Source organism: Trachurus trachurus (assembly GCF_905171665.1).
Source record: "Trachurus trachurus genome assembly, chromosome: 2".
Classification (NCBI taxonomy): domain Eukaryota; kingdom Metazoa; phylum Chordata; class Actinopteri; order Carangiformes; family Carangidae; genus Trachurus; species Trachurus trachurus.
In genome coordinates, this window is record NC_139914.1 from 10,567,737 (window position 1) to 10,580,464 (window position 12,728).

The window sequence follows — 12,728 nt, forward strand, 5'->3', positions numbered from 1 at the left end:
AGTGGCTAGTGCTAGCAATGGAGTTTGCCATGTGCTTCAGTTATTGTAGACTAATGCTGCTTGCAGTTTGTAGACACTTGTACTTGTTTAGAAGCTGCATTAGTTTACAGAATGGTTTTAGTGAGGCACAAGGCAGACTCAATCGCTAACATTAGCCACTTGGCACAAACCAGTAATGGATGGAGGCTTAAAGTTGTTTGAAATGCTGTTTGACTCCTGTTTGTTTCACTCTAATCTGTGTCTCCTTTCTTCTTTTGCATGTCTTCAACCCTGAGCTAATGGGCTACAGCTAACATGATGGCTACCATGTGCTCCTAATACCTCTACTTGGTAAGAAAGACACAAGACATGCACACAACTCTTGATTTTCTTTGACAAACATTTAGTCAAACCGCCATTTTCATTCTTAAAGACGGATACATTAATTGCACTTAGTCTTCATTCTTCTAGAAACTGCCATCCACCATGAGCCCAGAGGAACTTCACTGCTTGGTTCAAAGAAGACAAAGACACTGGAGACTTGATGTTAGTTTTATTGTTTATTTTGTTTAGTGTTGATTCATTTCTGGTTTGTGCTAAGTGGCCAGTGCTAACAATGGAGTCGGCCATCTTGGAGACTAATGCAGCTTCTAAACTACAAACACAAGTGTCTACAAACTGCAAGCTGCATTACTCTCAAGATGGCTGACTCTCTTGGCCCTGGTTCCTATTTCATTTCAAGTTTACTTTATTTTGTACTTGTTTCACTCTAATCTTTGTGTTCTGTTTCTGCATGTGTTCAATCCTGAGCTACAGCACCCGGTTACAGCCAACAACCATGTGCTTCTATGAGCTGCCTCTCTTTGGTAAGAAAGACAAGACATACACACACTACTTGAGTCAATGTTTTTAGCCTGGATCCATTTCTGGTTTTGCGCCAAGTGGCTAGTGCTAGCAATGGAGTCTGCCTTGTGCCACACTTCAGCCATGTTGTAAACTAATGCAGTTTCTAAACAAGTACAAGTGTCTACAAACTGCAAGCTGCATTAGTTTACAAGATTGCTGACTTGCCAAGTGAAGCACATGTCAGACTTCAATTCTAGTACTAGCCACTTGGCACAAACGGTAATGGCCACAGATCTAGCATGTTTTATTTGCAGGTTACTTTATTTTGTACTTTGTTTCACTCTAATCTTTGTCTCCTTTCTACTTCTGCATGTGTTCAACCCTGAGCTAACTGGCTACAGCTAATGGAGGCCACCATGTGCTTCTACTGCCACTACTTGGTAAGATGCACACAAATCTTTCTTTCACTAAACATTAGTCCAACTATTCTCATGTTTTCTCAGTCTGAAATGCAAAACGGATGCATGACCAAATTCATTGCATTAACAAACTAACTTTCCATGTTTCTTCTAGAAGCTGCAAATCCACCATAGAAGAACTTGGTACAAAGACACTGATGCAATGTTACTTTTATTGTGTGGGAATGTTTCTTTAGCCTTGATCCCAGCTAAGTGGCTAGTGCCAGCATGTCATGTGCTTCTCTTCAGCCATCTTGTAAATTAATGCAGCTTCTAAACTACAAATACAAGTGTCTACAAACTGCAAGCTGCCTTAGTCTCCAAGATGGCTGAAGAGAAGCACATTACATGTTAGCAATAGCTACTTGGCACAAACAAGAATGGATCAAGGATAAAACAAAGTTGTTCAAAATTACAAAATAAAGTAAACCTGAAGTGAAAAACACCAAATCTGTGGCTCATGTGTTTCACTCTAATCTGTGTCTTTCCAAACATACAACTTCATTCACAAAACATAACAGTTGCCTCCATTTTCTCAGTCTGAAAGTTAAAGAACAAGTGGCCATAATTGGTTGCATAGTCTAAACACTTCAACTTTCCATGTTCTTCTGGGCTCAGTGGTGGATGATAGCTTCTAGATGGAAGAACTTCACTGTTTGGTTCAAAAATAAACTTGTGTGGAAATGTTTCTTTAGCCTTGATGAGACTCTGCAGTTTTAGACCACACGTCTTACTGCACATGAACCATTGGGCTTCATCAATTCAATGAGCTACAAATACGTTTGGCCATTAAAGGCTTACGATGAGGAAAAGCAAGTCAGTTCATTTATAGGTGTTTATTCATCAGACCAGTAGCATGTATAATCACCCTGGTGTGCATATATTTTAATAACAGTTGAGTACATGAGCTCCTCTATGACCAAATTAACTCCCACTTCCTATTTAGACAGCTGAGATCTCTGATGAGGGAGGAGGCATCTTCTACAGGACCCAGAGTTTTCTTTTCCCTATTGCACAGTTAATTTGTCAGTTTGTCCTCATACTCGGTATTACCACAAACATAAACCATCTGTCCTCAGGCTCTGGGCAGTGTCCCCGTCCTCCTGTACATCCTGGTCCTGACAACGCTGCTGCTGTGTTTGGGGTTCGCCGCCGGGTGAAGTTCTACCAAGGCCAGAAGCAGAGGCCCAGAGGAGGAGGTCGGCCCAAGAGACGACGGAGCAGAGGACAGAAGCTGCTGCTGCACCGGGGCTTTATAAGACCTAAGACTTAACAGGTCAGCCATTGATATGTGGCAACATTCAATAATTACCCTAGATTGAAAAAGGTTAAAGACCCCCTGGAGAGTGTGGAAGTTATCGGCCAACTGATAAAAAATCTTTGCAATCAGAATAAATAATGTCATAACTTCCATCATTCATCCAGATCCATCCAGTTTGTGAAAGGCAGGACGTCCTCAGATAGTCTCACACTGACCACATTTAATCTGGAAAGTCAAGGACATAGATACTCCAACAGCTGCTTTGTCAAAGCATTTGATGGTGTCGGCTGGAGCTACCTCATTCTTGCTTTACAAGAATCTGCTTTGGTTTGGGACTTGAGGACATTATTTAGCTCATCTATAGCCATGGTAACACCTAAAGGTCAGAGGTCAGAGGCTCATTCTCATCCATATCACGATCAATTGGAATAAGTCTGAAGTAGTTTCCTAAACTGGAAATTTAAGTGGGAAGCTAAAAATGTAAAATACCTGGAGATACTTTTGAGTCCAGGAATAGAGAATTTGATGTTGTATAACTTCAATCCAGTATTGGCTAAAATAGGTTAGAACTTTTGCTCAAGGGATTGGATACTTATAAATATCAACATGAGGGAGAATACAAGCTGTAAAAATGGTCGTAGCCCCAAAGTTGAACTATCTTTTAAGCACGATAGCGTTGAATATCCCAGTGACCGTTTTCAAAGCCATAGATAAAATGTTCAGTTCATCCGTGCTGGGGAAAGGGCGAGGGTGAAAATAACAAGACTACAAGCTAAAGTACAAGGACAGACTCCTATAATAATTGTTCTTTTAGTGGCACCATTATATACATTCAAATGAAATGTACATCAGCTGTATGATGACTGTATAGGTGGAGTCAGTGGTGTCGTCTGTGTGATACTCAGGTATACTCAAATGCATTAATATTTTAAAACTGGTCTACCAGCAGAACTAAAATCAGACCCAACTCTAAGCATTTTTAAATCCAGGTTGAAAACATTTCTGATGTCATGTGCTTCTGGCTGAGCTCTTTTAAAGAACTTTAAATCTGAATCTTGGATCAAGCACCATACCATGCATGAAATACAAATCAATATTTCATGCTCATTAAACTCTGACATAAATCTATGTTCAATGTTTCTAAATTTTACTATTTGGGGTTTTATTTTAAGTTTCAAAAATTGTATGTTTTTATGTTTCCTGTATCCAGTTCTTACTGTTAAATGTTTTGTATTGAATTGAAAACATGTATTGTCATTTGCAAACCCCACATGGTAGTTAAAAGAGACAGTGAAGTTTGTGAATAAAAACACAAGCAAACAATAATTGGTTTGATGTAAAGTACATTGAGTTGCCTCTTGGTATGAAATGCGCTTTATACACACAACTATCTAACTATAGTGTATGTGATATACAGGTATGAACAGTGAACCCTCCTAAAAGTAGTATACCCACTAAACAAACAAGATGACACCACTGGGTGGAGCTCACATTGTCACAGGTCATTTTATTGTTGATAGCCTATAATTCATTGATGTGTAGAGAACCCTCTCATGTAAAGGTGTGTTGGTTTTAGTTATTTTGTGTATGAATGTATGATGTGTATTTGTTCACACAAACACTAATAAAAAGTAAAATAAGAAAGAAGAACATATAAGTCCAACGACTTATAAGTTCTTTTTTCTCGTCATGTTCATTATGTTTTATCAAGGTGAAACACGACACTGAGTCTCTTGGAAATGCATTCGTTGGCCAATGACCTGATAAATCCTGATGTTCTGGGTTCGAGCCCCAAGAATAAAACTCATTTCTTTTATTTTTCCAAGTTCGACACCAAACATAGACTGATACTACCAAATCCTGCTAGTTCTCTTTTTGTATGAATGTGTATTCGTTCACACAAAAACTAATCAAAGTAAAATAAGAAAAAAGAACATATAGATGTCAATGACTTTCTTTTTTCTTTTCTCATCATGTTCATTACGTTTTATCAAGATTAAACACTACATTTGCCTACAAATGCATTTCCAGGGAGTCACTGACCTGACTTTAAATTCAGATGTTCTGGGTTTGATCCCTAAGAATAAAACTCATTTCTTTGTTTTCCAAGTTTGACACCAACACATAGACTGACACTACCAAATCCTGCAAGTTCTCAGGATATATGGATCAGCTTATACTGAATGGATATACGTATGTACTATAATAGTAAATGTATATGCAGCTGTCCTCCTGTCATCCAGTCTCAGGAGCATCGACAGGACAGATACGGGAAATCTTTCCTGCCACATGCCAGCACACTGTATAATAACAGCTAAAAAACTCTGGTCATAACCTACAGTCACCACACACTTTATTTTCTAAACACAGTTACACACATCACACTTTTTTTTTTCTTTTTTTACTTTGCACTAAAATCAACGCTGCCAATTTGTTGCATATACTTTTGTACATGACATTTAATTTAAATGTTTTTAGTTCAATTTTGCTATTTTGTTATGTATATTTTGTTCTTTATATTCTTATTCTATATGTATGTATATATAATGTATCTATCATGTATGTATATATGTATCATCTATTATCTATCATGTATGTATCTATTATCTATAATGTATGTATGCAATATCTATCTATCCACCTATGTATCTATCATGTATGTATGCATCTATCTATCCATCTATCTATCTTGTATGTATGTATGTATGTATGTATGTATGTATGTATGTATGTATCATCTATCATGTATGTATGTATGTATGTATCATTTATTATCTATATATCATGTATGCATCTATCTTGTTTGTATGTATGTATCATCTATTATCTATCATGTATGTATGCAATATCTATCTATCCATCTATCTATCATGTATGTATGTATGTATGTATGTATATACATATATACATATATACATACATACATACATCTATCTATCTTGTATGTATGTATGTATCATGTATGTATGTATGTATTATCTATCTATCTATCTATCTATCTATCTATCTATCTATCTATCTATCTATCTATCTATCTATCTATCTATCTATCTATCTATCTATCTATCTATCTATCTATCTATCTATCTGTCATCAGCCACTTTCTCCACCTCACTTCTCTCACACTTTCCTTTCTTCCTTTCCAGTCTGTTGTAACAGTTTGTAAATAAATGAGGCCATGCCTGCTGCGCTGTCTGAGTTGAGTTTTATCCACTTGGAACTGTGTAGAAGATCATCATCATCATCATATTTCCATTTTTAAATGATGTATGAACTGTTTGGGTATCACTTCATCTGTTATGCATTCATCTGTAATTCTCTGTTGATAATGTTGTTTTTGAGCAAAATGACAATGATGAAGGTAACAATGACGACAGCAGCTGGACAAAGACAAACATGTTGATGAAGAAGACTTTGACTCATGAGATGAATAAGTGACCACTTATGACAATCACACTGCAGTAGGATTTGGTTGGTTGGTTGGTTGGTTGGAGTTGGATTTGAACCTCCGATCTCTGAGTCCTCAGCCAGGAGCATTTTCCACTAGACTACCACTCAACCTGGGAGTAACACTTGGAAATTTCTACTGCTTGTCACTGTTGGTGTGTTTGGTTTCTGCTGCTGTGCTGAGCGCCACACGAGTCAGTACAAGTCCCACATCTTCAACTCCCAGAGCCCACGGTGGCCTAGAAGGTAAGGCACCTGACTCTGAAGGCAGAGATTGTTGGTTCAAGACCCGGGGTTGCCTCTTTGCTTTCTCTCTAGTGGGTTCGCCTTGAAAGTGGAGCTCAAATACACCAGGAGCAAGAGGAGCTGACAGCTAGGGTAGCAGAGTGGAGAGAGCTACTGGGTATCAGAGCAGGAGGTGGTGGGTTCAAGACCAGGGATAGGCAAGATGTATGGGATAGGGGTAGATAGGGGGGAGGAGAGATAGGTGAGGGGGAGGAGTGATAGGAGGAGCTAGGTTAGGGGGAGGAGATAGGTCAGGAAGAGGTAGCAGGAGGTGGTGGGTTCAAGACCAGGGATAGGCAAGGTGTATGGGATAGGGGTAGATAGAGATAGGAGGAGTTAGGGTAGGGGGAGGAGATAGGAGAGATAGGAGGAGGAGGTAGGGGAGGAGTGATAGGAGGAGCTAGGGTAGGGGGAGGAGATAGGTGAGGGAGAGGTAGGAGGAAATAGGTGAGGAGAGATGGGTTAGGGGGAGGAGAGATAGGAGGAGTTAGGGTAGGGGGAGGAGATAGGAGATGGGGAGGAGAGATAGGAGGAGATAGATGAGGGGGAAGAGCTAGGGGAGGAGAGATAGGAGGAAATAGGTGAGGAGAGATAGGTGAGGGGGAGGAGTGATAGGAGGAGTTAGTGTAGGGGGAGTAGATAGGTGAGCAGAGGTAGGAGGAGATAGATGTAGGGGAGGTGAGGGGCTAGGGGAGGAGAGATAGGAGGAGTTAGGGTAGGGGGAGGAGATAGGAGAGGTAGAAGGAGAGATAGGAGGAGATAGATGTAGGGGAGGAGTGATAGGAGGAGCTAGGGTAGGGGGAGGAGATAAGAGGAGAGATAGGAGGAGTTAGGAGATGGGGAGGAGAGATAGGAGGGGATAGATGAGGAGTAGCTGGGAGAGGTTGAAGGAGATAGGGGAGAAGTGATAGGAGGAGCTAGGGTAGGGGAGGAGATAGGTGAGGGGGAGGAGAGATAGGAGGAGTCAGGGGAAGAGAGATAGGAGGAAATAGGTGAGAGGGAGGAGCTAGGGGAGGAGAGATAGGTGAGGGGGAGGAGAGATAGGAGGAAATAGGTGAGGAGAGATAGGTGAGGGGGAGGAGAGATAGGAGTCAGGGGAAGAGAGATAGGAGGTGAGAGGGAGGAGCTAGGGGAGGAGAGATAGGTGAGGGGGAGGAGAGATAGGAGGAAATAGGTGAGGAGAGATAGGTGAGGGGGAGGAGACATAGGAGGAGTTAGGGTAGGCGGAGAAGATAGGAGAGGTAGAAGGAGATGGGGAGGAGAGATAGGAGGAGATAGATGAGGGAGAGGTTGAAGGAGATAGGGGAGAAGTGGTAGGGGGAGGAGATAGGTGAGGGGAAGGAGAGATAGGAGTAGTTAGGAGAGGTAGAAGGAAATGGGGAGGAGAGATAGGAGATAGATGAGGGGGAGGAGGTAGGGGAGGAGTGATAGGAGGAGCTAGGGTAGGGGGAGGAGAGGTAGGGGAGGAGTGATAGGAGGAGCTAGGGTAGGGGGAGGAGAGGTAGGGGAGGAGGAGATAGGGGGGTTAGTGGAGGGGGAGGTAGAGTAGGGGTGGGTTAGTGGAGGGGGAGGTAGAGTAGGGGTGGGTTAGTGGAGGGGGTTAGAGTGGAGGGGGAGGTAGAGTAGGGGGGGTTAGTGGAGGGGGAGGTAGAGTAGGGGGGGGTTAGTGGAGGGGGAGGTAGAGTGGGGGGGGTTAGTGGAGGGGGAGGTAGAGTAGGGGGGGGTTAGTGGAGGGGGAGGTAGAGTAGGGGGGGTTAGTGGAGCGGGGGGTAGATATGCGGGGGGTTATGAAGCCGGAGGGTATAATAATTTAGTGCAACATTACTAGAGTTTAGTTCTAGTAAAGAAAAAACACTAGCATTACATCAGTAAAACATCAGTAGTGTTTTTTCTGATGTAATGTTTAGTGTGTAAAGTCTGTGTTTCTTCCCCAAAAGTCTGTGTTTCGTCCCCAAGCGAGAAAAATAACTAAACTCTAGTAATGTTGCACTAAAATATTATACCCTCCGGCTTCATAACCCCCCCCCATATCTACCTCGCCCTCCACTAACCCTCCCCCTACTCTACCTCCCCCTCCACTAACCCTCCCCCTACTCTACCTCCCCCTCCACTAACCCTCCCCCTACTCTACCTCCCCCTCCACTAACCCTCCCCCTACTCTACCTCCCCCTCCACTAACCCCCCCCCTACTCTACCTCCCCCTCCACTAACCCTCCCCCTACTCTACCTCCCCCTCCACTAACCCCCCCCCTACTCTACCTCCCCCTCCACCTCCCCCCCCCTACTCTACCTCCCCCTCCACTAACCCCCCCCCTACTCTACCTCCCCCTCCACTAACTCCTCCTATCTCACCTATCTCCTCCCCCTACCCTAGCTCCTCCTATCTCTCCTCCCCATCTCCCTCTCCTATCTCCTTCAACCTCCCCCTCACCTATCTCCTTCTATCTCTCCTCCCCCTCACCTTTCTCCTCCCTCTCACCTATTTCCTCCTATCTCTCCTCCCCTGGCTCCTCCTATCCTCTCCTCCCCTGACTCCTATCTCCTTCAACCTCTCCCTCATCTATCTCCTCCTATCTCTCCTCCCCCTACCCTAGCTCCTCCTATCACTTCTCCCCTATCTCCTTCAACCTCTCCCTCACCTAGCTCCTCCTATCAGTCCTCCCCCTCATCTATCTCCTCCTAATCTCCTTCTACCTTTCCTGTCTCCTCCCCCTACCTCCTCCTATCTCTCCTCCTATGTCTCCTCCCCTAGCTCCTCCCTCTCACCTATTTCCTCCTATCTCTCCTCCCCTGGCTCCTCCTATCCTCTCCTCCCCTGACTCCTATCTCCTTCAACCTCTCCCTCACCTAGCTCCTCCTATCACTCCTCCCCTACCTCCTCCTCATCTATCTCCTCCTATCTCTCCTCCCCCTACCCTAGCTCCTCCTATCACTTCTCCCCTATCTCCTTCAACCTCTCCCTCACCTAGCTCCTCCTATCAGTCCTCCCCCTCATCTATCTCCTCCTAATCTCCTTCTACCTTTCCTGTCTCCTCCCCCTACCTCCTCCTATCTCTCCTCCTATGTCTCCTCCCCTAGCTCCTCCCTCTCACCTATTTCCTCCTATCACTCCTCCCCCTCATCTAGCTCCTCCCCATCTCCTTCTACCTCTCCCCCTACCCTAACTCCTCCTATCTCTCCTCCCCTACATCTATCTCCTACTACCTCTCCTATCTCCTCCCCCTACCCTAACTCCTCCCCCTCACCTATTTCCTCCTATCTCTCCTCCCCTAGCTCCTCCCCCTCTTCTATTTCCTCCTATCACTCCTCCCCCTCATCTAGCTCCTCCCCATCTCCTTCTACCTCTCCCCCTACCCTAACTCCTCCTATCTCTCCTCCCCTACATCTATCTCCTACTACCTCTCCCTCACCTATCTCCTCCCCCTACCCTAACTCCTCCCCCTCACCTATCTCTCCTCACTTATTTCCTCCTATCTCTCCTCCCCTAGCTCCTCCCCCTCTTCTATTTCCTCCTATCACTCCTCCCCCTCATCTAGCTCCTCCCCATCTCCTTCTACCTCTCCCCCTACCCTAACTCCTCCTATCTCTCCTCCCCCTCACCTATGTCCTCCTACCTCTACCTGACCTATCTCCTCCCCCTACCCTAGCTCCTCCTATCACTCCTCCCCCTCACCTATCTCTCCTCCCCCCTATCTACCCCTATCCCATACATCTTGCCTATCCCTGGTCTTGAACCCACCACCTCCTGCTCTGATACCCAGTAGCTCTCTCCACTCTGCTACCCTAGCTGTCAGCTCCTCTTGCTCCTGGTGTATTTGAGCTCCACTTTCAAGGCGAACCCACTAGAGAGAAAGCAAAGAGGCAACCCCGGGTCTTGAACCAACAATCTCTGCCTTCAGAGTCAGGTGCCTTACCTTCTAGGCCACCGTGGGCTCTGGGAGTTGAAGACGTGGGACTTGTACTGACTCGTGTGGCGCTCAGCACAGCAGCAGAAACCAAACACACCAACAGTGACAAGCAGTAGAAATTTCCAAGTGTTACTCCCAGGTTGAGTGGTAGTCTAGTGGAAAATGCTCCTGGCTGAGGACTCAGAGATCGGAGGTTCAAATCCAACTCCAACCAACCAACCAACCAAATCCTACTGCAGTGTGATTGTCATAAGTGGTCACTTATTCATCTCATGAGTCAAAGTCTTCTTCATCAACATGTTTGTCTTTGTTGATAATGTTGTTTTTGAGCAAAATGACAATGATGAAGGTAACAATGACGACATCAGCTGGACAAACAGAGAATTACAGATGAAGTGATACCCAAACAGTTCATACATCATTTAAAAATGGAAATATGATGATGATGATCTTCTACACAGTTCCAAGTGGATAAAACTCAACTCAGACAGCGCAGCAGGCATGGCCTCATTTATTTACAAACTGTTACAACAGACTGGAAAGGAAGAAAGGAAAGTGTGAGAGAAGTGAGGTGGAGAAAGTGGCTGATGATAGATAGATAGATAGATAGATAGATAGATAGATAGATAGATAGATAGATAGATAGATAGATAGATAGATAGATAGATAGATAGATAGATAGATAGATAGATAGATAGATAGATGCATACATGATAGATAAATGATACATACATACAAGATAGATAGATGTATGTATGTATGTATATACATACATACATGATAGATAGATGGATAGATAGATATTGCATACATACGTGATAGATAATAGATGATACATACATACAAACAAGATAGATAGATGCATACATGATAGATAGATAGATAGATAATAAATGATACATACATACATACATACATACATACATGATAGATGATACATACATATAAGATAGATAGATGGATAGATAGATATTGCATACATACATGATAGATAATAGATGATACATACATACAAACAAGATAGATAGATGCATACATGATAGATAATAAATGATACATACATACATACATGATAGATGATACATACATACATACATACATACATACAAGATAGATAGATGGATAGATAGATGCATACATACATGATAGATAGATAACGATACATACATACATGATAGATACATAGGTGGATAGATAGATATTGCATACATACATTATAGATAATAGATACATACATGATAGATGATACATACATACGTATATACATACATGAGATAGATATTGCATACATACATGATAGATAATAGATGATACATATACATACATGATAGATACATTATATATACATAATATATACATACATATAGAATAAGAATATAAAGAACAAACTATACATAACAAAATAGCAAAAAAAAAAATTTAGTGCAAAGTAAAAAAAAAAAAAAAGGTGTGATGTGTGTAACTGTGTGTAGAAAATAAAATGTGTGGTGACTGTAGGTTATGACCAGAGTTTTTTAGCTGTTATTATACAGTGTGCTGACTTGTGGCAGGAAAGATTTCCCGTATGTCCTGTCGATGCTCCTGAGACTGGATGTCAGGAGGACAGCTGCATATACATTTACTATTATAGTACATACGTATATCCATTCAGTATAAACTGATCCATATATCCTGAGAACTTGCAGGATTTGGTAGTGTCAGTCTATGTGTTGGTGTCAAACTTGGAAAACAAAGAAATTAGTTTTATTCTTAGGGATCAAACCCAGAACATCTGAATTTATAGTCAGGTCAGTGACTCCCTGGAAATGCATTTGTAGGCAAATGTAGTGTTTAATCTTGATAAAACATAATGAACATGATGAGAAAAAAGAAAGTCATTGACATCTACAGTATATGTTCTTTTTTCTTATTTTACTTTGATTAGTTTTTGTGTGAACGAATACACATTCATACAAAAAGAGAACTAGCAGGATTTGGTAGTATCAGTCTATGTTTGGTGTCAAACTTGGAAAAATTAAAGAAATGACTTTTATTCTTGGGGCTCGAACCCAGAACATCAGGATTTAAAGTCAGGTCATTGGCCAACGAATGCATTTCCAAGAGACTCAGTGTCGTGTTTCACCTTGATAAAACATAATGAACATGACGAGAAAAAAGAAAAAAGAACTTATAAGTCATTGGACTTATATGTTCTTCTTTCTTATTTTACTTTTTATTAGTGTTTGTGTGAACAAATACACATCACACATTCATACACAAAATAACTAAAACCAACACACCTTTACATGAGAGGGTTCTCTACACATCAATGAATTATAGGCTATCAACAATAAAATGACCTGTGACAATGTGAGCTCCACCCAGTGGTGTCATCTTGTTTGTTCAGTGGGTATACTACTTTTAGGAGGGTTCACTGTTCATACCTGTATATCACATACACTATAGTTAGATAGTTGTGTGTATAAAGCACATTTCATACCAAGGCTCAATGTACTTTACATCAAACCAATTATTGTTTGCTTGTGTTTTTATTGACTGTCTCTT